Below are 26,416 nucleotides of genomic sequence, written 5' to 3'. Positions count from 1 at the left end.
TTGAATTACTATTACCCACAAACTTGAGTTCTGAAATATTCTCTTGTAGCTCAGCAGGTGTACAGTCTTTCATCTAGTTATCTGCAACTACAGAAGTCTTACTAGCATCTGTAATTCATCATTTCTCAGAATTTCTAGGCAACAAGTGTCAAATGTTTCTTTTGTCTGCAATATGTGTTTCTTTTAAATCTGCACACATCCGTTTCACAGCAAAGACTGCTTTAAACCCAGTTTCGGCACGAACAAGTTGCTTACTGCCTTTTAGCACTACCATCCTCTGGGAAGAAGCTTTTTGATTAAGTTGCTCGTCCATTGGTCTAGCACCCTATAACCACAGTTAGCCAGATTTAGCTAAAATTTGTTAAAGTAACGGAGGTATCAAAATATTTTAAAGTTTCTAGAAACTTCATGAAGTCAGCAGCTTGTAAAGGAGATTTAAGCTATTGCCCCTGCTATGTGAGAAACACAGAGTGGCAGAGTTTTGGTTCTCTTTTGTTTGACCCATCCACTCAACACCACACAAACATGATCCCTGCTGTTTAGGTAGTAAACAGAAGGTGCTCATGAGAAGGGGAAAATGATGCTTCCATCTTCAGCTCCTGAAACTGCTTGTATATTTTTGTATCCTATAGCATGCTCAATGCTTTAGCAGATGCTTTGCCCAGAGGTTTGTTTAACATGAATGATCTCTGGCCAAATGAAAGTGAAACTTTCTAACTAAAATACAGGTTTTTGAATGAGGTAATCTTAGCATCTAAAAATTAATTATTTTAACTAGATTGTTACCATTGTATAAAGAAGGCACAGTGACATGTAGCATGTAAGTAAAACTTTTCATACCTCTTTTTTGTTTGTTTGCTTTGATCTTGTTTTTTTAAGATCTGGTGATACCAGCTTCTTTTAAAACATCCTAATACAGATGGCTGGCCACATACAGTAGCAGCAAACTCTCCTCCCCTTTCCAACATAACCCAACATATTTACGTTGCCAGTATTAGGGTAGTGTATTCCCCAGGAATAGCATAAAATTATTCTCTTATAAATATTCTGAAGTATCTCAGAGTAGGTAGATGTGCTTCTGTGGGGGATACATATGGCCTGGCAGTGAGATGTATGTGCCCCCACCAGCCAACTTTCTTTTGCTTTTCACAGCTCTGGGACTTATGAAAGAAGTAGTGCAATATGTATCTATGCTAAGTTACATGACTTGGGCTCCCTAAATTTAACAATTTTTACTTTTGCCTTTGAAGAGATGAACACAATCCCAAAAATACTGGTCATATGGAAATAATTGAGAGTTCTGCCCCTAGGCCTGAAGTGCAAGTAATGTTTCATGCAGGATCTTTGATTTTGGGGCACAACCATTTTCAAGTGTAAACTTTCTTTGAGCAACAGCAGACAAGTGATCTTGCTACGCATTTTTTTCCTAGTTTTGGCTTTAACTGGGCAGTCTGGGATATAAGAACTCTAACTCAAAGGTTTATTTGGGTAGACACATTTGTAGGTGTTTACATTTGAGCTTTTGATAGGCTCAGGATAAAGCTGTAAATTCTCCACCATATGTATAGAGTACTGCCTAGAAAATAATTTTATAAAACAGAATTCCCATATTATTTTGAAGAATTTATGCTTTTAAAATACATTGTATTAAAAATGCTGCTTATTATCCTTTCTGCCCATACATAATCGTCATCCGTGTGATAAAAAAGATGCATGCTATAGCTGACAAAGTGTAAGTGGCAAGACATGATTATATGCACTATTCTTTATTCAGTGACTAAAGTATAAAGATTATTAATCAGGCAGGCTAAAAATTTGCAGCAGAAGTGATAACATTTGCACTTAAAACTGGAGTCCTATGACATGATTTTTCATATTTCATTTTAAAAATATCCCAAAAGTATTTTTACCAGTTAAGACTTTTGTCCTACCACATCTAGAATGCATTTCTGTCAACCTCAGGTTCACTTCACAAATGCCAATGAGCACTGACTATTTTGTTTATTGAATTAATTGTATTAGCCATACTCATCATCTTATTTCTCCTCAACTGTATGGAAAAACTAGTTAACTGAGTCTAAATTTTATGCCCAAGATTTCCTGTGTGCATTCATTTTCTTGAACAGAATTTTTTTTGTTAATTTAAATGTTTGATACGGTATCAGATTTGTGTTTTCTGTGGGTTTTCTGGCTTGTATGTTGCTACCTCTACAGTGCACACAAAAGTCATCTTATTTTATGCTGGTGTCCGTTATGCAGATCTCATTTATGTATGCAACTCTAACACTGTGTGGCAATCTTATCTGCCAGTTCATCCAGACAGGAGAGAAAAACAAAACAAGAACAGGTCTGATAAGTAAATACATTACAAAAAATATACAAAGCAAAACATGCAATAAACTTTCCACATCTGGGACTCACTCATTCTGCTGAATACTAAATCCCAACTGGAAAGTAAAATATTTCACGTAAAATGTATGCTGGTTCAACAGGATGGTATTAGTCAATATTCACCCTGCCAGCCAGCTGAGCAGCTATGCTAGATAATTAATGCAAAATGTTACAAAACTTTATGGTACTTCTCATAACATTTATGCAGCAACTTTTCTAGATGAGTCTTTTGAAAGACGGGAGTTTAGCTTCCAACTTTCTACAGCAAAAGCGAAGCACTTCATATGAATCAGAAATGTTAAGTTAAAAGAATATGCCATCGCAGAATAAGAGCCTGCAGAACAAGGAGACATATGCTAGAGTCCAGTCATCTTAAAGAAAACATTTATATTGAAAACAATGTTAATAAAGTTTGCTTTGAGGTCATACAGATGATCCTGTAAACTAGTCCATGTTATGTGAAAGATTTGAAACCATAGAGAGAAATACTCAAAGTCCTTGCAAAAAACCTACTAATTAAGCCATAACAAGTCTTTTTATTTATAAAACTAACATTTTTCTCAGTCTCAAAATAGCCAGCTAATAGTCTCTATATGAGAAACAGACGAAGTCCAAGAAACAAAATGTCAATCTGTTTACTAGCATTCATTGCCAGATAATCAATAAAATGATCCAAACTGACAAACACAGTTTAAATGGCCAAGTCTTTCTGGAAAAACGTTACACAAAGCATTTACAAAAAACATTGTATGGTAATTTCACATATTCATGTTGTGTCTTTTTTTTTCTCCTTCCTTTAAGAAAATGATTTTAAAAATGAAGTTCCAATAAAATCACCATATTAAGACATTTAGAATAGTTTACAGGAAAAGCAAAACAGTATCAGAAATTTAAACCTTTGTGGGTAAGAATGTTATTCTGTTTCCATGCCCTTAAAATCTAGCCTGCCAAGAAGCTAAAGATATTACATACTTTTTAGCGCACACAGAGTATTCCAAGGTCATCAACGCATTTCACTTAGTCTAATGAACTGTTTTCTAAGGTTCAGCTTTGATTTCTGCTAATAGCAATTGAAACCTTAGCATGTGTACAAGTAATGCATTTAATATATTCTTAAATGATCATCCTGTGTTCTATGGAAAAAACTTTTGGGAAGATGATCCAAATGAAAAAAATGCAGTCATATTTTTGAAAAAAAAAAAAAAAAAAAAAAAGTTTTTCAATCAAAGACAATACTCCAGAAGACTTTGACATAATCATGGCCACTGAGTGACAAATTATCCATAGAGAACACCTCCCATCAGAGCCCATTTTCTGTTTTGATTTTGGGGGTGGGGGAAGGGACAGGGGGGCTTGAAAAGGGATCTGTTATAGCTGGATTTCGGGAAAACAGGAGGGATGAAGCTTTACAATAACTTTTCTGGCAATCTTTTTAGAAACCTGAAGAGGTTAATACGCACTATGACTAAGCTCCATCTTACCTTGCCTGTGAGAAGTCAGACAGAAGTGAAGAATTAGAAGAAAAAAAATCCAAAAGCTGACGGGCTTCTCCTTCCACATGGATGTACGTACATATAATAGCATACTACGGCACTCAAAAGTACAAGTGAAGGAGACTAGTACTGCACACTAATCTAGGTCAAAATAGTAAATTATACTTCTTCCTAAATTCAGTATTCATATTGAAGTTTGGACTTCCTATCATATTCCAGTCTAAGAAAAGGGAAATTAAAATATTGCAAGAAGATACTTTAATCCATAGAAAGAAAATAATGACTTTGCTTTTTCTTAGGAAAAGACCACAAGACAGATATTTTTTAGGCTTTAATCTGACATTCCCTTGCTGAATTAATCCTAAATAATAATTCTTACTGCCCATATTGATCCAGAATGCTTGCAGACTCAATTAACAGCCTTAGGTTTTAAGAATTAGTTGCAGGGTGAATAATACATTTACCACATAGTAAAAATAAACTTACCAGGAAGTAATGTGGGAAGCTTTTATCAGGGCCACAGTAACTGATCTCCATTCCAACAGCAGAAAATAAAAATAAGTACAAACCCTGGCCAGAGAATGACTTTGGTTAATACTTGTTTTCAGTGCTGGAATTCTACTCTTTGTCATTTATTCTAAAATTTCCAAGAGCTTGTGAAAAAAAAGTAAGGATAGAATACTTATTCCACCTCTACCAGTAGAATTCTAGAGAAAAGCTTTTAACTCACATTTTTGTTGATTTGATGACTGCTGCTGGCAGACTGTTGCAGGGTTCATCAGATGGTTTGTGTCTTTGTACTTTTCCTTAGAGAAGATTAAAGTAGTGCACTGCAAAAAGCAAATAAAAAAGAGTATCAATAGGGATGTCTATAGATAAAACTGTCTGTCACTTATAACATTGTAACACTGCGGTTTTGCAGTCTCAGTTATTTGAGATGTGATAAAATTGTGATCATTTGGGTTAAAGTGATTGGCTTCAAAAGACTGATTTTCAGCCAGCATGGTTCAACTGTTTCCCAAAAAAAGAGTAAAAATTGTTACATATGCTGAATATATGTAAGAACATTTTTGGAAAATTTGAAAGAAGTTACTTGATGTTTTGCAGAAAAGAGATTCAATCTGTGGATGCAACCATGACTTTTGCTTGTCCCTTTGGAATTATCCAATTTTTATTTTTTTTTTTTAAGTCTCAAGTAACACATTTCTACTAAGTACATGCTAAGAGTTTGGCAGTTTTGGAGTACAACATTCATTAATTTTGTATGTTCAGTGTCACCATATGTATATGTACATAGCTAAATGTTTATCTGCCTCAAAGAAGCATTGTAAGGAGAAAGCTGGGATTAAAAGAATCATTTATTCAACTTTTTCCTAGCTTCTCATAGAAATAGCTGTGGGGCGTAGGACCGGTGCCTCATTTTTTGCCAACGTTCAAAAGGATGCATTTCCAGTGAGATTTTTTACCAGATCACCCTTAAAGCACGCTGCATTTCTGTCATGCCTCCAGAACTGCCTAAATCACAGTTTTATGACTCATTGCAAAGATATACCAGTATCAACGTGAGACTCTACGATATCTTTTCTCTGCTAGCTCCTTTCCACACCCCGCTTTCCATCCTTCCCTCTGATCTAGATTGTATCACCTCAAATCTAAAACCTAATACCCCTTCCTACATTTCTTCTCATACTTCAATCCGACCATAATTTCCTGGTGGGTGTATTTCCTAATGGGCAACCAGGTGACCTATTTTTCTGTATGTTCTCTTCCTAGGATTCTCTTCAAGGTGGATGTCCTAGTTTTAAAAGCCTGGTTCAAAAACACCAGCAAAGTCAGGGTTCTTTTGTTTTAGTTATGAGCAAGACTTTCTATTTTTTATAGACATATAAAAAAACAGACATAGACATTAAAAAATAAATGTTTATCAGTTCTTTTAAAAGAAATCTTAAGCCTCTAAGAGCGGTCTTGTATAAAGAAAATAAACACCAAAAAATCTGATAAGCCAATACCCTATCCTGTATTTAAATATATATATTTTTAAAAAACTAATCAACGTCACCTTATGATATACTGAACTTTCGCAAAACAAGAGACTGACATGCTTTTACTAGGAAATGCATATTCAGAGTTGGATCATCTCATACTGCAACAAGGCAATGAAACATTCATCAGCGTTGTGTTTTAATCACCAGAGCAAGTGATTCTGCTTTTTGTGATAGTGTTTGCTTTATTTAAAACACGCAATCTTCATCCACAACTGCTTCAGTCCTTTCTCTTACCTACTACCCTGTAACAGAAAAAAAACCACAAACAAACAAATCCAAGCCAAAACCAAAATAACTGCAATATTATTTAGAGATACGTACCTGAAGAAAGGGAACATATAAATAATGGGATATGTGAGAATCACATAACTTTGATGAGATGCAATGATCCTGGAACTCAGAGAGATTAACTAAATATTAAATGTATTAATTAGCCCTGAGTACAGCTACTTTCTATTCTGATGCCATTGTAGTAAAGTTTAGTAAGAAAAAAAGCGTTATATATAACTATGCCAAAAAGTACACCCATGTATATAAGGGTGTGTCATAGTACCATGCTTTGAAGTAAATGTTGTAGTAGAATGTACCAATATTAATAAGTGCGCTCCTGCAGGTCCCAGACTGGTAGCAAGCTCATATTACCTCCTTCTCCCTCCAGTAGGGTTGGAACAGACTGGAAATAGCTTTTCTGTTTTTATAATAGAGATCAAACGGGGCATGTCGAAAGCCATTCCACTTTTTACCTCCTAGCCCACAGATGTTCATCAGAACATCTGGGCTTTTACCAGAAGGACAAGAACAGCTGGCAGCAGTTTGGTGTCTAAAGCCCCCTTCTTTCACCCTGAATGGGATTCAAACACAAGCATGTGCTCAAATCCGCTGTACAGTGCACTATACTCTAAGGAATGTAGACACAGCATGGACAAAAACATGCCCCAATCCTCCACACAGTGATGGAGATGATGGTGGCATAGGCTTTGACAGATTAATGTTTTCCCCAGAACACGCTGCATAGCTTTTAGCAGGGGAGGGAAGAAAACTATTAAGTATTGCTTCATCATCCTCTCCTGACTGACAGCACTAGTTGTATTTGCAGAGGATTGCTTCAGTTAGGAAAATGACTATCAGCATTCCTTTTCCCTGGAAATACTCCCACTGTTTCTTGAGTTAATCACATGGTTTCACAGCAGTTTAGGTGCTGTCTATATTTTCACGAAAAGCCACGTACCTGTCCTAGGTGCCTGCATCATTCTCAAAAGCAGCTTGTCAATCAAAGTTTATGACTCCCCTTCCTCCCTGACTGTGAACTGCAAAGCATTTCTGGTTTACCTTCCCTCTGAAATCTGGCTACTGTACAATACAATTCATTTACATGTTCTTTGTGGAAAAAGCTGAAGAACAAAAGGCAGCTGCAGGCAGAGAAATAAAGCAAGGAGGGGTATCAGTTGTAAAATAGCCAATTCCACAGCAAAAGTGCTGAGTTGTATGACATTATGAGAGAGACAAATTATATCACTATAGAATTATAGCATTCCAGGCAGCCTGAGATTTAAATACAATTCACCATTCTCCAATCTGTTGCTCCAGGCTATGCAAATAACTTCACTTACTTGACATATATTTTTTCCCCCTCAGTTGTAAGTTAAGATGACATTTGTCTTTTGAAACAATACACAGTTTGAAAAACAGTTATTTCCTCAAGGAGAATATTCTACCTGACAATTTTCATCCCTCTTCGTGCATTGAAACCCATATTTCTTTTGAACAGTTCTATTAATACTAGAAGGTATTTAACTGTGCAGGATAAAGGAACTTGCTCAAGACACCAAGGAAAATATTTTTTCTTGGTTGATTCCTCAAAATAAATACAATAAAATAACCTCTATACAATATACAATAAAATACGCACCTCTATAAAAGTCACTCTAAACAATGAAGTGTAGTAGCCCATAAAGAAATTATAGTATATCCTTTAATATTTTCAGATGGGTTGGTGAGGAGAGGTAGTAAATCACAAATTAGAAAATGGAAAATAAAGAAAGCCCCCAAACCCTTTGTCTCTTGATTCACAAACATGAATCCTAATTCCTTACTGAGAAAAAAGCCAGGGAAAATAACTAATGCACAGAGGTAAATATAACCTGCTGGTTTTTTTGTTAAAAATAGCCACTAAAAGTTAACAACCCCTTCTTTTGAAATTTTAGTCGTCTTGGAAAACCACGCAGTTGCAGTTTTGACAGAGGGCAGCTATCATTTTAGATAATACCTTTATATCAAAAATATTAATACCTTTAAATCAAAGGTATTAGGCACAAAAGTTCCTGCCCCCCAAGCCAAACAGGGCTTGGGTGAAGAAAAGCATGCTAAATATCATGTTTTACCCATCTACCTTTTAGACTATAGGGACAGCTGCTTTATATAGACCTGAACTACTGATTTCTGCAAAGCAACGTTTGGTCCAGAAGGAAAACAACAAAAAGCATGCTGAACAAGCACATGAAAATACTGGGCTTCAAAGTGCTGTTTGTTCATTCTAATATTTGATTCCTCTTTGGGGAAATGCAGAGTTGGGTAATACTTTCTGATAAACTTTTTAAAACCTGCTTTCTATCCTGCTTTGATGCCTCATTAAAAAAAACTACAGTGCTCATTTGGTTTTATTCTAAGACTTATGTTCTTGATATTTACATTTCTCAGACTTGTTTCTTTTCGGGTTTTAGTCTCTTTAGGCTGCTAGTCCTTGTATTCTTGAGTCTATGCTAGACTCTTGTATTTTCTTAACTCCTCAAAGTCTGATCATGTCAAAATGTGTATTGGTATTTGTTTATGTAACTATCACTGTTCTACTTTGTAGAAGAAAAATGGAATGCTCTATCTAGCAGATACATTTTTCCCAATTGATTCAGATGTATTTCTATTATGACAAAATTTTATAGCTGAAAATATAAAACAAAATCCTTTAACTCAGATTTCTCTTTTCACATACGGTTTCTTATAGTGACTGAGTTTACATCCAACTGAAATAAAACTCTGAAAACCTTCAGTAAAAAGCAAACAATTGAGAAAGAACAGCATGAATTGGGGGCGATTCAGTCGATAAGACAGTGAGGTGCAGACAAGCTATTGCAGCTACAGAAGAGAATATGCACAATTATTTGATATCAGGCAATTATACATATAAAAAGTTAGGATGTAAAATCTTATATGATCAGCTTGCCATCTTAAAAAAAAAAAAAGAAATTAAATCTTAAATGAGCACGTACAAATACCATGCAATTTTACAAGCTACAGAATTCAGAAAACAGAATTACAGAATACAGAAATATAGCTAAGTCAATGCTCTGCATAACTCCAGTCTTTCCCTTTGGTAAGGATACATTAGATAGAGCTAGATATAGCTATATAAATAAGTCTAGAACTACACTGGACTTCTGTAGAAGCTTCAGTAGAATTTGATCAGCTTGAATTTCATAGGGATTAATTCAAATCTGGAACAAAAAAAATCTTTTGTGTTCTGAAATGAAACAAAAAAAACCCAGTTAGAACTCTATTATATAAGTAACAGCAAGAAACAGAAGGGCCTGGAATTCAGCCCCTACCTAAGGTCTGCTTTTCTGCAGTTCTAGATTTTGGAGGGATGGGAAAAGCAATTGCAACAACCACCACCTGAAACAAACAAAAAACCCTAAACACACCTAGCAGCGTTTTCCCTGTCAAAACAATAAAACTTAAGAACAACTGAACAACAGGTTCTTATCTGTACGCTCTGGAGAAAATTCCTCTCAAATCCAAATTTGGCAGCTAGTTTAAGCTGCGTAGAGTGACCATAACTAATAATCTATATAATCCAATTACAATCCATTCTATCACTAGATGACCAAACTATCCTTCCTATACTTTTTATTTTAAACTATACAAACAAAGCCTGCCAGTACTTTTCAGGGAGAAAGAAGCTCACCATCAAATAGAAGAGGCAACAAACAGATGTTTACACAAGTGGCTTGGTGAGTAATCTTTTAAATCACCTGACATCAGGAGGGGGCAGCAAAAAGTGTGCAAAAATCACACAGACATACCCATAGTGATTTGAATTTTACACACAAAATTCGAATAAGATTCCTTTGAATTGTGGAAATAGGCCTTCTTACTAATAGGAACCCAACTGGAGTGATGTGTAATTGTTTTTGCATCGTGGACTGGAAAAAAGGTAAATTGATGACAAGCAAAAAAGGCTGCTTAGAAAGTCTTTTCAAACTTTTCAGCTACACTTTTTACCACAGATCATAGGTACACATGCAAATTAAGCGGAAGTCAATGGCACATATGTAACGATTCAGGGAACTCGTCTATGTAACAGTGAGAAATAATAGATCATACAATACTATCACTATGAAAACTGCTCTATCCATAGAATAAGTTCATTTCTGCTAGTACAGTATATATTCACTAAGCTAGGACCAACGGAAAATGCTGAAATTTCTCCACTGCTCTGTCTAAAAAAGTAGAATGTTAAGGATATTGGCTAGAGTTAGAAAGAGCTACTACTTTCATCCTTCTCAGGGAGGAGGTTTGGGAAAAAAAAAGAAGGAGGAGTCTCTCGGGAAGAAGTCATGCACTAAGTCCACAGAAACAATGAAAAGGCTAGCATAAGCTTAACAAATCTGGGAAAAGGAAAGACAATAAGAAACAGGCAAAGTAAGCAGCAAAAACCTAGTCAGGATAAAATGTACTAAGCTGAACGAACTTCATGGTTTAGAAGACAGTAACAATGACAGAGATCCTTGACATCTTTCTCCCCCCTAGACTGTTTCAGGCAGATGAGAGAAGACAAAGGCAAAGGCAGATTTATTTCTGTTTTTTCAAAATGGGTATTTTTCATGCCATTAAATAAAGCTTCATGTTGTTTTAGGACTCCCTCAAAACTATTGTTTCTTGCATTGCTTCTATCATTTTTGGAAGGGTTGAACTATAGCCCTTAGACAACATATCTATGGAGTAATGTGAGGAATCTGTTAGTCAATTACTTGCCCTCAGAGACAAACAAGACAGAAAACCAAACATTCAGCATGTTTCCAAAACAGCTGGGATTTAGAATCCTACTACTGTGAAGCAGCAGCAGAGGAAAAATGCCAGAGCCAAAGGAGGCAAGCATGTTAGTGCATACTGAAATCCTGGGAAGCTTGCTGCATACAAGCCCCGTGGGCTCAGTACAGAGTCTAACAAAAGCCTGAACAAGAAGAGTATGACCACATTTATGGCACAATTTCAGAGCAGATTATGTTTAAAACGTTACAAGCAATAAGTCATAAGGTACCTTATTGAAGTATATCGTTTGCTAAAACATGCAGTGAATTCCAGCTTATTTCTCAGGTTTTCCAAGAATGAAAAAGACCTAAGTTTCAGCATGATTAAAACCAAACTACGCTTGCACTATGGAAAAACAAAATGATTCACTTATCAGAACAGTGCCACATAAACAGAAGAAAACTCCATAAACCAGAAGTGCTATTTGAAAAGTTCCAGGATTTCCTCAAGTAAAGTTTAGGATTATTTCCCCTCTAAGAGTGACTTAACAGTTACTCACCATTTTACTATCCTTTTTTAAAATACATTGTTCAAAAGTCTAGGCATGCCTTTGGACAAAATAGAATTATTCTATATCACGTCTGGTTACCAGCAACCACCTCATGTCCCATTTTAGTATGGTAATATTGCCGTGCCTGTTGTGTACACCTTAATTTACTTGTACATTTTGATAATACATGTTACAACAGGTAAATTTTGTTGTATAATGGGTGACTGGGTCTCCACCCACCTGCAGAGAAATCAACGGTAAGAATGTACTTATCGTTTTCATGTTCAGTCCCTCTACTTAGTTAGACCAACCGATAATCCAATGGATTTTATATGCTGTGTTCTTATGTAGTATTATATGTATGTATGAAGTATGAAGTATTATAACATTTTGTTATCGACACAGTTCTTATAAATTAAGAAAGCTGTGGTACAAGAGGTACTTTTTTAAAAAAAGATTTTTTTGCTAAACGGTTTCTTAGAAGTCAGGGCATAAAATCTTCTTCAGCAAAACTTAATCAGAAGCACTTAGGAAACTGGTAGCTGTCACCCATGCTGTCTCTAGGGCAGAAGCTGGCTGCGAGGATAGGTGCCATTTCTTCACTACCCATACAGTAAAGTGTTTTTATGAAAAAACTCATCCCATCTTACTGTTACTGGCAATGACAAAACATACCCTTCACCACATGGATATCCCAGTGCTGTTGGAGGGAGGCCAGTGTGAGACAGGGAAAAACTACCCATTTACAAATTGCAGCAGAGACAGAAATGTGAAATATTGATATACATATGTACACAAATACACAGGAAAAATTAACCTGCATGTAGAGTACTGTAGATGTGGGTGAAAAAAAACAAAGGTAAGAAAGCACAAGATTGGAAAGACTGAAATATATAAAGATCAGAGCTGCCAAGCAATAATTTCACAGAATGCAAAGCTTGAGTGTGTTTGCTGCAGGAGAATGGCAATCCCTCCCTACAACGAATAGTAAAATTTGCAGATATGTTTGCATTTACATTTGATTTTTGAGCTTGAGATTATTTTAAATAAGGTTCAATAGTTTCTCCACAAAGTCCAGAAATTATGGGGGTTTGTTTGGTTGGTTAGTTTGGTTTTGTGGGGTTTTATGAAGTTTCGTGGTTTTGAAGCTAATTCCCCTCCTCATCCCTCTCTTCCTTTAATTGCTTTTTAATTTAAAAAAATTAATTTTCTCTGCTACATTTAGTAACCTTCTAATTTGTCTAGTAAAAATTTCGCCTCCATCTTCTTCCCCAGGCCCCAGTTACCACAGCACTTTTCACAAAAGATGTTCTGCCAGGAGATTTGAGTCTTTGCGCTGACCCATAGAGGGGATGGGACAGGACTCCTACAGATCAAAGGTGAATCCTTGTGACATGCTGTAGAACTGAAGATAAATTGTGGATGCCTATTAAAAATTACTTTTTCCTAATGCTTTATAATGATCAAGCACATTTTCTGATCACTGGCATTAACTTAAAAGGCTTCATTTTGCTATTGTCTGCCACCCTCTTCTCTTTCAAAGGTGAAATAACACAGTTCAACACAGCAGTTGGAAGCCTGGGTGAAAAATTTAATTTGTCTTAATGTGTCTTAAAACCTACCCCCTTGTTTCTTCACACTATCTCTAGGCCAGATTGCAAGATTCCTCTTTGTTCTTCATGCAACTTCAGACTTGGACCAGTACTTTTCGGTGGGCTAAAGATGCAGCAAACTGTACAAACCCCACACTTCACTTTGAAATCCCAGGCTTTCAGGAGGAAGCTGCAAGTCTCTCACCAATATAGAGACTCGTCCACAGAAAGCCTCCAAAACAAAACCCCTCTGTTTTCTAGATACTTCATGAAAGGATTTTTAGTGCTGCTAAAATACATATGTACACATACAAGCATATTAACTATAAAATGAGGTCTTTAATTTCATAATTTTGTTGAAAGATTTATTTTTTTTTAAATCTTCTTTTCACCTAACCATGAGAAAAGCTTTATGCTAATAAGATGTTATTTCTGAGCCAAATCACAGGAACTTTAGGACAACTCTTCTGACTGATAGAAGAATTTAACTCTTGCAGGAAACAGGAACAAGGAATGGGGAAAGAAGGGTTGTTTGCATATGCAGTAATGCAAAGAAGGAATGTTAAGCAGACATTGCTCCCAGGAAAGTACCTGAAGTTATTAAAAATCCTGACCACAAGTTAACATATTTAAAAAACAGGGTTACGGAATGTTTTACTGATGAAACATTTAAAGAAATAAAAAAATAAACGAAAACCACTTCAGCAATATAATTATTAACCAGAAGAGGAAAAATTTAGAAATCAGTGAAGTCGGATCCAAATATGTATCCCCTAAACCAAACTGCTGAAAGAGAGTTCAACATTTTCTACCCTGAAGACAGATTTTATGCTCTCTTTATTTAATCATTCAGAGAATATTAAAGAAAAACACATGTGCTTTACATTCAAATGATCTGTATATTGCAAATATGCAAATTTAAGAAAGGGAAGTAAGAAATAAACTAAAGACAGTCTTTTTAATGCCTATTAGCTTTTGAACACAGGTGCTGTGTTATCTGCTACAGGATAACTGCATGTTTGTCCTGCAGGAGTAACTATTCTTTTCCCCACAAACTCAATGTCATTAATTAACTTCAAAAAAAAAAAAGTCTGAACCTGTGCAGTCCTAATGCTCTAGGCCAAATATAACTAAGCCAACTTCAAGTGAAATACTGAAGACAGTCTGGGCATTGTGATAACTGAATTAGATTTGTGCTGCCTTTGCTGGGCTAGTACTTAAACTAGCTCATTTGTGCTGCCTTAGTACCAGTATGTCACACTCCAGCCTACAGTGCACAGGTGCCACAGTTTTATAAATTCTTACAAGGCAAGTCATCTGAAGAAGCAGCCTGAATTATCCTACTTCAGTTTAGCCCTTGTATAATCTTGTATTAGTCTATAAAACTCTGAGATTTGGTGGAGCAGTATGCTCAGTTAATGACCTGAACATGTTCATTTTTTCAAGTATAAAACCAGAAAGGAAACGAAAATATCTGTCTCAAATTTAATCTCTTACCTTGCTGAGGTCTCTCTTGTGTCTTTCATCTATGATGGATTCTTCACATATAGAATAGCTTCTCTGTTCACATTAAGAAGCAGAGATAATGCAACACTTCAAATACACAGATATGACTATTAAACAGTATTTTTGAACTGCATGAGAAATGCTCAAATGGGAAAACTTTGCAAAAATGTTGTCATCCTTATACTCTGTAGAAGCAAGAATATAGCATCTGCATTTGTCTTTTATATAACTCAGGCAACAATATCCTGGCAACCGCATTTCAATGGAACAAATCCAGGTAATTAAAATTACTACATCTAGCATCCATCTCTCTTTATCATCCCACTTGATAGGCCAGATTTACTTATTTGGGAAGTGATGGTCAAAAATCTGCTATATACATTTAAGTAAGATGTTATCTGTCTCTGAGATAATAGGACCTTTAATTTTGTTTGTGACTGTCCATTTAACTGTCTCGTTCACAGCAATATCTTTCTGAGAACTTCAAAAATGAACTTTACTGGTTTGGTACATGTACTACTTTTTAGACATATGCATAGTTTGGTGGATTTCATTAATACTTTACTAATAATCCTGTCAAGCTTTGTATTTTATGTACAAAGCTTAAAAGGATTAAATTCAGTGCACTGATGAACCAATTGATGCATTCATCCTGCATCATGTCCACTCACTCAAACATTTTAGTAGATTCCTAATACCATTAGTCAAAACCTTGGCTTCCACACCTCTGCAACTGCACAACTTAATCCCACTTTGGAAGCCAAACTTCTATTAAATAAAACTATGGAACATGAGTTCAATAATAAAGAGCTTTTGGATTTGCTTTCATTCAGTGGTCTTGTGAGCAACTGCTATGGCCTCTGGGGACTTCGGCAGTCACACTGTTTCTCTGAAAAGGACAGTGAAACGAGAAGCAACTCTGCAGCAAAATACAAATGAATGACTGTTGATCTAGTTCATACCACTCGATCAAAACTGACTTCAAACTGACTGTTGTACGAAGTAAAAAAGTGATCTTGCACTTTGGTTTTTGGATGCATAAATTTAACTGCAGGGATGTATTTTATCTAGATCTCAACATTCAAACTCATTATCTATAAGATTCAATTCTCAACATTAGATACCATGCTATGACCTCACTGTCCTGAAAGAAACACTAGAAGAGATGTTAAGAAACGGGCATTATGGTGACAGCACCCTCATAAGCAGGCACAACAGAGCTGGTAACCCACATCAATGCTTTATGTTTCCTTGCACCATATTGCCACACACCTACCCCAAGTTCCCATAGTCTAACCTGTTACAACTACTTCATTCTCTTCCTAAAAAGTAGCAACTTCATTAACGGAGAGGAAGTTCTGTTCTTGCTTTTTACATCTAAGGCTGCTGGTACTTCCACAATAAGCCATTTTAGCAAAGTCAAATACCCTGTGGAATCTCATGGGGAAGTAAGGAGGGAAAAGAAAGAACTAACTCCCTCTTTCAAGAAGGTTCACTCGTCATTCCCTTTTTCAAGCTTACCTTCACAGCCCTACCTATCACGTTAAAATAGGTTTAAATGCACAATGTGAAGTAGATTGGATTCTCTTAATTATATTTTGCCTGGTTAAGAGACTAGCCTAACACAACAGGTCTTAAGTATGAATAAATTTCGCTTTGAATTATGTACAAACCATAGCTTTGCAAATACACACAGATACACAGTGACAGTTTTTTCTCATGGAATCACAGACAAGACACAGCTTTGGAACGGTCTGTCTGCATCTGTCCACACAGTTATTCGCTTTTTCTTCTCAAAATTTATCTTACAGTTTACCTTGCCAATAAAGCAAACTTTTTTTTCCCATTTGATTACATGCTCACATTCTACTCCCCCGTTACTGTGCTGAAACCCAAGATAGGAAACTGGGAAAACCTTATAGCATTTTCAAACTTACAGCAAGAGGAAAACACACACATACACAACATCCCCTGCTGCCCAAGTGGACAAAACACAACATGCCAACAGAAACAAAATACATTGCTATCAGTTTCTGCACAGAGGACGCCCTTCTAGCGTTTGAAATGGGCAAGAATATTTTCCTTACAAATCATAAAGCAGAGCAGCTTTTGCTACAGATCCAGAACAAATAGCTCACAGTTCCCTCATTTCATCTCTGTAAATACAAAGATTGCTTGAAATGGCTGGGCTGTCTCATCTAAAGAGACCGTAATGGCCTCGCAAAAAGGAATAGATGGGAGTTCAAGGATTCCTTTTATACTTCTACAAGGCTACATTTAATTTAGCTTTTAGAGCACCTTATGATTTTCTTTTCAATAGTTTTTTTTTTATTATTTGATTTATTGGTCTCATTTCTTTACAGAAACTCTAGTGTTATGATAGTTACTGTCAGCTGTTCTGCTGTGTACAGGCAAGTCTTCATGTGGAAAATGAACTGCACTAATCTGACAACAAATGGGCTGCAGCTACCCAGCATGTACATAGATCAAACAACAAAAGAAAAAAAGTGGCAGCACATTTGCAAAGTCCAGTGCAGCAGACGGGTCTTAAATCTATCTTCTTAGAGATTACTAACATATATAACAGACCATGCATTAAAATTAATATGTTAAAAAATTAAAGTTAATAAACTTATATTAAATACGAGTGTAGTAGACAACGTTATGTTGGTTATGCACCAAGTATTGCAATTCTTTAACTACGTTTAACTGAACCTACATAGCAGTCCCTGCAACATGCAAAAAGAACAAGCATTACTTAATGAACTTTTCAACTGTTGAACTTTCAACAAGAGGGGAGCAAAAGCTTCCAGTCTGGGAAATATTACTTTTCTTCAGCATTTCAAAGACCAGGAAAAGGCCAGTGAAAACTGGCTGTTAGAACTGTTGGACTCAGTGATCAAAGTCACAATGATCAACAATCACATTTTAAACTTGCTGGAAGTGAAATTTTATCAAGGTTCTCTTAAACAAGTGACGTAATACAGAATAAGTATATTGGTGGTACTCTTATTCAGAAAAGAACAATGGGTAAAAAGGAAGCACCACAAGAGTGGTGCCAAGAGATTGCAGGTAGTATCCAAGCTGTATCCAGTATCCAATAAGAAGGCCAGTTTCTGTTATTATCAGAGCTGAGTGTGTATTCAATAAATATAAATAATAATAATAAATTCAAGATGCAAATACTATTTTCTGTCTACTTCATGAAAAAAGAGGCTCTCAGAAGGAGAAATACAAACATTTATAAACTACTAGCAGTAATTCCCAGGAGGTAAAACTGAGTCTTCTACTGCCACAACACTCTACTAAACTCTCATTTTGATGAGAGCTACACAGCTAAAACTACCAGCAACCAGCTATTGCCTCCGTGTACACTTGAAGAGGCACATTTGCCTGTTGTTTCTACATGTCACTATGTAGTGAGCACTTCCAAAAGCAAGCCAGAGAAAAGATTGAACATACAGCTGAGTCCTTAGGAGAGAAGTCACTGCTTCATCATCTCCTTGTAGTACTTGCATTTCTCACAGCAAGTCTGACATTCTTTTGAGACTATAAAAGGCAGCAACAGATAAATTAATGCAATTTTTAGAACAGAGCAATAAAATGATTTGAAGTAGCAAGCAACTAAAAAAGGAAATTAAACACCATTACATCAGATGAATTACAAAATCATCTGAGAACGGGTTCAAAATTTAGCCTGCCATATTCTTATATGAGAATATTATTCAGATACATGTTTAGTAAAAAATTTTATTGATTTTTACAACATTTCAAACTTCTTCTAAAGCCTCAGTTCACAGGAAAAAATGATTACACATAAGTCATCTTATAGTTTAATGAATGATCAAATATCAGCTATACCTCATTGAGGTTTAAGCGAAGTGTTTTTACCTCACATGGTAGAAATTTGTTTCAATATCTGTTTAGCTGCAGGTGAGCACATACTTCATTACTTCTAGCAGCTGATATGTGACAACTGCTGTGTGTTTGAGCCTTGAGAGTTGCCACCACATGCTTTTCAGCCGCCTTCCTACCCAGTCTTCAAACTTTTCAGGCAACAGAAGATAACTTTATAAACTTCATGCATAGCCTAGGAGGTCAGGAGTCTGAAACAAATAGCATAAATTCTACAATACCAAATATTCCATCTCACTGACTTGGCTTTTTGGCTTACATTACATTGGCTTACATACCACATCATGTATTCCTTCATTAAAGACGTGTCTCCAAATAAGCAGCACATTAAAAAAACCCTAAGGAATGGGCGAGCTACAATGTCACTGTACTAATTAACTCTACTTCAGATGTCTTCAAAGACATACCTTTCTCCTCAACAAGAGCATATCACTCATATCTTCAGCTCAGAAAAACATGATTAGAAACTACAGCCTTCAATTGTTGCTAATATTGCTTGACACCTCAAACAGTGTTCCATTTTTTGGTTTACGTAATTCTTCATGATTTCATCTATCTTTATGTCCCTTTTCTCAGCTTTCTAACTATTTTTCTCAGAATAAATAACTTCTTTGCGCTTTCCAGACAACATGGTTTTCAACTTTTGATTAAATAACTGTTTTTCCGACTCAAAATCTAGAGCTCACTGTTAAACTCAGAACTGTGACTTCTCTCAGAAAATGTGAAAATTTGTTTTGACACTTAGCTATCTATCCCCAGGGGCCTAAAACTGCTATAAGCAAAAGGAGTACTTACTGAAGTAATTCTGAACCATTATGGCTTGCCTGTTTCTTATATGGTACTGTTCCAATAATTAAACCATTTTACATGCTAATGTATCGGTGGCTCCCACAGATACAAAGCCAATGAGTGGACTGGGTGTATTTACTATGAACAACACCATAGACATGAAAGTGCCACTGTAAGATAAGGAGAAACTGAATACTTGGGCATAAGATGATAAGTATCTCAGAAATCTGAAGTATTTGCTAAATGGCACTCTATTACTTTGCTTCACAAATTAAAACCACACTGTATTGCTAAAATTGCTTTTGTAAGGCAGAGATTATAAAACTCATTTACATTTGTTGCAAAAAGATTTTACCTAAAAGATACTTATAAGAAGAAAGTCACATGAAATTTACTCTGCACCACATTTATGCCTCCTCCAGCACAAACAGTTAATGCTAGATCTCTTCTTTCAAAGTGGGCATACTTTAACATTAGTAAGTGCTTTGAAAATTCTACGTGAAATATGCAAGTGCTAATAAATGTGCTCTTTGTTTACAGCATGAAAACAGGAGCTAGTCAGATTTCACTTTATATTACAGACTGCCTTTAACTCAAGTGAAACTGAAAGAGTTGATGAAGAAAGTTTTATTTCGCAACTACAAGCGTGATTTCTGAAAATACACCTATTGAAAATAGAATTATGAGACCTGTCTATCAGGTTGCTCTTTTTTAAAAACCTCTATTATTAAGGGATACTGCATTTTATTGATTTTACTTTCCAGGTTTATTCATGTTACGGAGGATAATGATCAAAACATAAAACCAGCAGTCGTTTAAATACTTAGGTTTTGTGCCAGATCCCCAAGTAAAGATTTTATTTTAAAAGTTGTGAATGTCAGCTGCATAAATCCTCTTCAGCTGAAAGCTGAGGGATGAAAAACATCAGGCCAAGATGTTTTGAAAGACAAAGATATGATTAATAGAGTTTCTTTTTTGGCATAATGCAAGAAAAACTAAGCAAAACCAAAACCGTAAAGTCACTTTTGACGTCTTCTAATTGTAATTGTTCATAAAATTCAGGGCACTGATATAAACTATACAACACATATACAAAGACAAGTTTTAAACTGCACTAGTTAACATCTGCTTAAGAGGCTTTAAGCCTCTTAAGCCTTCTAAAGATCACTTCCTAACTGAGGGCCTAATTTTACAGTCTTTGATTTTTTAAAAAATAGGTTTTGTTTGATAGTTTTTGGGGATACAACTATTACTAATAACGTGCAATATCTGTGAAGACCCTTTTGCATGCTCATGTTCAAAGGAACCATCTCCAAGGGAAAATTGTTATAGTATTTGTCACCTGAAAAAAGTGGGTTTCATAATAATTTAAGCCTCACATGTCATTATATAGTTAATAAGAAGCAATATTTTATTCATGCTAAGACAGGAAAAAAGTATTCCCACTCAAAGAATCTTTTCCTCTATTTGCAAAATTCTATATAAAAGTCTTTATACAGATTTAAAGTTATTTAAGTTTGATGAGTATTCTACCTGAAACATTTCAGCACATTAGTAATTTCTAAATTTATTCATTAAGTTGTTTGCTCCTTAAGATATTACGACTTCAATGAGATCAATGAAACATCTATTACCTATTCCACTGCATGCATAATTTTAATTTATTATAGCTAAAGTCCTACAAATTTACATATTTATCAGGTAGTGCTTTTGTGGACGACTTATTTCTGCATCCCACCTGCTGAACACCTGCTCTCCTTTCTCATTGTTTTGAAAAGGATTTAGACCTTTATTGGGCATTATGGAAACCCCTAAGTTTTCCACTATCAGAAAGCCGCAACTGAGCTGCTTGAACCATTTGCATCCTAGTCTACAATTTTCCTTCTACTGCTTTAAATACTTCTCCTAAATTTCTCTACCTGGTATGAAATAGAGATGACACTTGATCCTCGATTTTGGTTTTAGTTTGAAAACTAAAGTTCCCATGGCCTGGGAAGATGGCAGAAATAAATTATTCTTACTTATCACAGTCTCACCAATGGTTGGATTTTCTTCTTTTCTTCTACATTGTTTTGACAACTCCTTTGTTTCCTTTGATTCTTCCAAGAGCAGAGGCTGTATTTTGAGATCTTTGCTGCTGTATAAATAGAACAATATTATTTATCAATATTTACTTTCAAGAAATATCATTTATTAACATATCTTCTTTCTCCTTAAAATATAAGGCTGAGCCCTCTGAGCACAGATGCTTACTTTACATCTAGAATGCCACCTTTGCTAGTATTTTTCAGATGGCTTATTTGTTACGTTGTAGTTGATTAGACTTCACACAACAATATCGGAGTCCTTACTTCTATAAACTCTAGGTATTTGCGCAACCTCCACTGAGTCATGCATAAAGAGTCTGCTGGAGACTGAAGCAAGTAAGTGTCATTTATGTTCCTTTGATAGCTCGTCTTCATACTTTTAAATATTTAAAATATCTGCTTGGTAAAATTATTGGTAACACTTGGTAAAATTATTTAAATCAATTTCTCCCGAGTTACGTTTCTGACGAAGTATGTCAAGAGGGAGCATGTTTGTACTGCAAGCTCTTCAGGACAGACACAGTATTATTTTTACTATGTCTGGAACAACAATGTTAGGATTTTTGTGCTTTACTGCTAATTAAATAAGGAATTCTGTTGCAGAAGACAGATAGGTCAGTATGATCAAAAGTTAGCATTTTGCCTGTTTCTCCATGTCCCTCCATTAATTATTGAAGTTGTTTGGATTTGTTTTAAAAAAGCAACAACAAAATTTTCTAAATATATTTTTTGCTGAAAATGACTGAGGAACAAACTTGCATAGCTTCCATTTACTTTAAGTAGAAGCAAAGCTGATGAGAACAAAAAGCCATTTCTGTTAAAATTCAGACCACATATTTTATCATTTATGTGTAGCTGTCCTAACGAAGTCTTTTTAGCAAAGCACCATGCTGGTTATCTTATATGCCAAAACAGTAAAGATGGAAAAAGGCAAGTATATCTTAACAAAATTTTCCCTTTTGACACTCCCCTTTGAAAGTAAATAACCAGTTTTTGCTGCTAAACACTAACTTACATATTCCACAAAATTAAGGTAATAAGAAATTTATTTAGAGGGAAGTTCAAATTTTATAATATGTGGTTACAAATTATGGCAGTAATCCTACATTTAAATGAAATCAAGGCAAAGTCATGCTAGGAATATAGAGATACATATGGTTATACTGACTGGATGTAGGCCTTTTGCATCTGAAGCAGAAGAGAAGGAAAAAAATAATGGTGCTTAGAGCTTAGAAATGTCACAATTCACATTTTCACATGTAGGTAAGACTAACCAGTCTTTACAGGGAAAAAGAAAGGAAGCATTATCCCCCATTACAGAGAAAATGCATACATCTGAGGTCCCATACACTTCAGTGAAGTCTGCAAGAATTTTGCCATTCACTTTAGTAAGAGCTGGATAGAGCCCCAAGTGACTCACTACATGAAAATTACTGTCCTGTTCACAGATTTATTTGCAGTTCACTGAAAAAAAAAGAGACCTTTCAAGATACTCGTTACAAGAAGGAATGCCTGTATTCCCTATTAAATACTTTGATACTGATTGTCACGAATTTACCAAGGAATGTTGGTATAAAATGTATTATTCTCAACAGCCAGATCCTAAGACCAGCATGGTACATTTTGTAATTATTATTATCTATTGTGAGCAGCTTTTATTTATCTTATTCTTCCCCTGCCTTAGCGATGACTCATTTTCTCCTCTCATAAAAAAAAAAGCAAGAGTAGTTAAACAGTGGATTAAGTTTCTCCCTTTTCTGCTTGAGATGGTTACTATCTATTAAACCACTTCCTTGAGAAAAATACAAGCACATAGATGTCATGCTAAAGAGTGTGTGATAGGACAACTAAAACATAAGTGTAAAAGTGTGTTTTATCAGCTACAAATAAACTGTTTGTAACACCAATTAGCATTGTCATCACTATGGGGTTTTGTTACACTTGCTCTAACACGATGTATCGCTATAAAAAAATCATCCTGTGATAGTTATGAACAGGAGAAATATTAGTCTGCTAAACAGCAAGAAAACAGGTACAATTCCCTCCTGGGAAAACACAAACAACAAAAAATATTTATGCAACAACAAAACCCAAACCAAACAAAAACCAACTAAACAAACCCCCTCTTTTCTATAAACTAACAGTACCTGATTTCTAAAATTCTATTTAATTATAATTTGTGTCTTTTTCTATCAGCTTGATACATAGACAAATCCAATTGTTACAAGATCTTAGGTTTGAATGTGCTACAGATTTTGCAGTTCAAAATCAGGCTAAATAAAAAAAAATCAAACCAAAAAAACAACCACTCAAAAAAAAACCCACACAAACAACTTCTCAGAAAAGGACTGTCTCAGGAATCCTACTGTAGTTGGATTCCTTATACATCCGATGCTTTGCAGCACTGTGCTATTAGCAGACTGTTGGACACTTGTTCTATTTCATCTCTGAGTTTCATCATTGAAACCCAAATGAAGTCAACAGAAGTGTGCTGAGGCAAAGCTTTTTTGGCTCATTTACTAGTATCCTGCTAAGTGGTAATGTCAGGAAGACTATGAGCAGGGGGGAGGCAGGGGAGGCAGCAGTGGCAGGGCAGATAGCTAAGCATTAAATTATTAAAATATGTTTACTTAATCCCATCATGACAGGCTAAACAAATGCTTATAATTTGCTTATAAAGTTTACTGAAACTTAGTTATAATTCTAAACCAGTGAATTTCATGTGAAAGCTTTAAGAATTGTCTTGACAAAAAAGATAGGCAAAAATTTAGAATTTAATTTTATTGCAATATATTTTCAGTTTTTTCTGTAGTCTCTTTGTTTTGTGTTGATGTTTTCATTTTTTGTTTGTTTTTTTTTACAAAATATTGAGAATTAAACCACTCATGAATAGCCAGCAAAAGGAAGAGGGCAATCAATACAACACCCAGAGGATCAAACTTGTATCTTAATTATGATTTTATAAATTACTGCTTTTTATTTGAATATTACAGTGGCTAGGTCATACAAGGTAAAGAAAAGGCCACAGAAGATTTTAATTGGATAGACTGACATCTTTCATGTGCCATTTGGTACTTGGAAAGCGACAATCTTCACAACTTCTTAGTCGTAGTTCTACTATTCTTCTCTACATATTTCACTTAATTGTATCATAAGTTGTTATTGTCATAAATAGCTTACCATCTGAGCATCTGCTTCTTCATCCACACCAACTGCTTGCAGATACTGTTTCATCTGTCCTACAAGGTATTTGATTGTTCAGTCTCATCATCTTAAAATCCTTGTCTGACAAATATCACTTCTAATGAGGATTCTGGACTTTTTCCCCTATTGAAAATACAGTCAGTTTTACTAACTCTGCTGGTATTTTGGACTCGTAAATACTTCAGTTACTACTCAATTTCCTATACAGGACATATCTTATTAGACTAACTGATAAGTTAGAGGAACACAGATAAGCCTTCAAGCATACAAGCACTTCTCTTGGTCTCTGAAAGCCTTCTCTTTTTACACACATCAGTATAATAAGAGATAATGGTTGTAAACCTTTTTGGTAAAGTTTGAATAAGTTTGCATGACCTTAAGCTTTCATAGAGGCATTACCATTTTTCAGTGTGTGTTGCAATAACTTTTTGGTCTTACAAATCACACCCCAATATGTTTGAAAGCAATTTCATCTATATGTAAACACCTTGAAACTGCCTTTCACTGTTTATTATAAAACTGAGGCAAATATCTTTAAGCATAATCCACAATTGATTTTGTCTTGCTTATTCTTTTTCATAGATGCTAGCTGAGAGGATAGAGTTTACTACATTATAACTCTCCCTTCTTCCCCCATTGCCCATCCCTATACCCTCAAATCTTCTGTATACCTTCAAAGACCTTATTGATATAATTGAATCCTTCCATAGCATCCCCCACCAGGCCTAGACCTCTTTTTCTTGCAGTCCTGGAGAAGTGGAGAAGACACAAATCTACAATTATTAAACACTGAGTGCTTCTGAAACTTACCAGTATTTTTCAAGGTCTTTGTTCCTAGGAGATAGCCTTCACAAAATTTATGTATTATGCATTCTGTTTGGTTAATGAAATTAAACACCAGTGCACCAGTGTAAACACTGCTTTCACACACATCTCTATAGATTTACCTGTGCCACCCTCAAGGTCTTAAGACTCTTCACTTTGTAGCCCAGAAGATTCTACTTCTTTCCTCCATTCAGCCATTACCATTTAATCCTCACTAAGTAGCCTACCCCAATATATTTGGAAAAAATCAGATTGTTTAAAAGGCCCTATCAGGACTAATGCTCCTTTGACATCCATTTAAAGTTCTTAGATGTTTGCAAAGACAATTAAAAGTATCTTTTTAATTAAAAAAAGAAAAAGTCTTGTAGTCCCTCCAGGTGTGACCTTAGAGTTCCCTCACATGTTATCTTCAGACAACTGTGCTCACAAATGAGAAAAATACTGTACAAACATAATAAAAATTTACAAAGTCCAGCTTTGTTGAGCAGGACTAACATACAGAGATTACAAGGACATAGTTCTGAAAATTTTTCTTTCTTTTTTTAATAACAACTCTGTTGTTTCATTTTCTTCACAGGCATTTAGAAGTTTGAAAGACTAGCTCTCATCTGTTTTCTAGAACTGGAACTAGGGGCATGGCTGCAGATGACAAAAAGGACACATATGAAGGACAAACACAGATGAGACAAAGAAGAGTGAGAAAAAATACATAAGTTTCTGCAGACACCAGATGAGGAGGATCAGCTCCTTCAGAGGGAAGCTACAAGAGGAAGAAGGGAACTGAAGTCCTAAAGATGCTTGTTTACATTTCAACTAATATTCACAGGTCCCCAGAGGTGCTTTCAGTGTCCTGTGCAGCCTCCAACAATTGCAAATTCATGATTCTATAGTGCAATACAAGCACTGCCAGAATTTAATCCATTACTGCTCCACCTTTCTGCCCTTCCAGAATGCCAAGATAATTCTCTGGAGGATAAAAGCGCAAAAGCAAACC

At 35.5% G+C, this 26,416-nt stretch overlaps 1 protein-coding gene across 3 annotated transcripts in view; it reads right to left on the bottom strand.

The window, feature by feature from the left end:
* IRAG1 (inositol 1,4,5-triphosphate receptor associated 1) overlaps positions 1–21,361 on the bottom strand; it is a 97,963-nt gene extending 76,602 nt beyond the window's left edge. The window contains exons 1-3 of one of the 3 annotated variants that reach the window (XM_063331925.1): positions 21,343–21,361; positions 4,615–4,714; positions 4,371–4,454 (exon numbers count right to left, since the gene is read on the bottom strand). The gene's annotated coding sequence lies outside the window, so the exon portion shown is untranslated. Of the gene's footprint in view, positions 1–4,370; positions 4,455–4,614; positions 4,715–14,593; positions 14,775–21,342 lie in introns of those variants that run through there. The other 2 variants (XM_063331922.1, XM_063331923.1) reach the window with 2 other exon arrangements.
* Positions 21,362–26,416: the final 5,055 nt, after the last annotated feature.

This window comes from Chroicocephalus ridibundus, chromosome 4 (assembly GCF_963924245.1).
Source record: "Chroicocephalus ridibundus chromosome 4, bChrRid1.1, whole genome shotgun sequence".
Lineage (NCBI taxonomy): Eukaryota > Metazoa > Chordata > Aves > Charadriiformes > Laridae > Chroicocephalus > Chroicocephalus ridibundus.
Note: the sequence above shows the minus strand (reverse complement) of the source record. Positions and strands in the feature narration are given on the sequence as shown.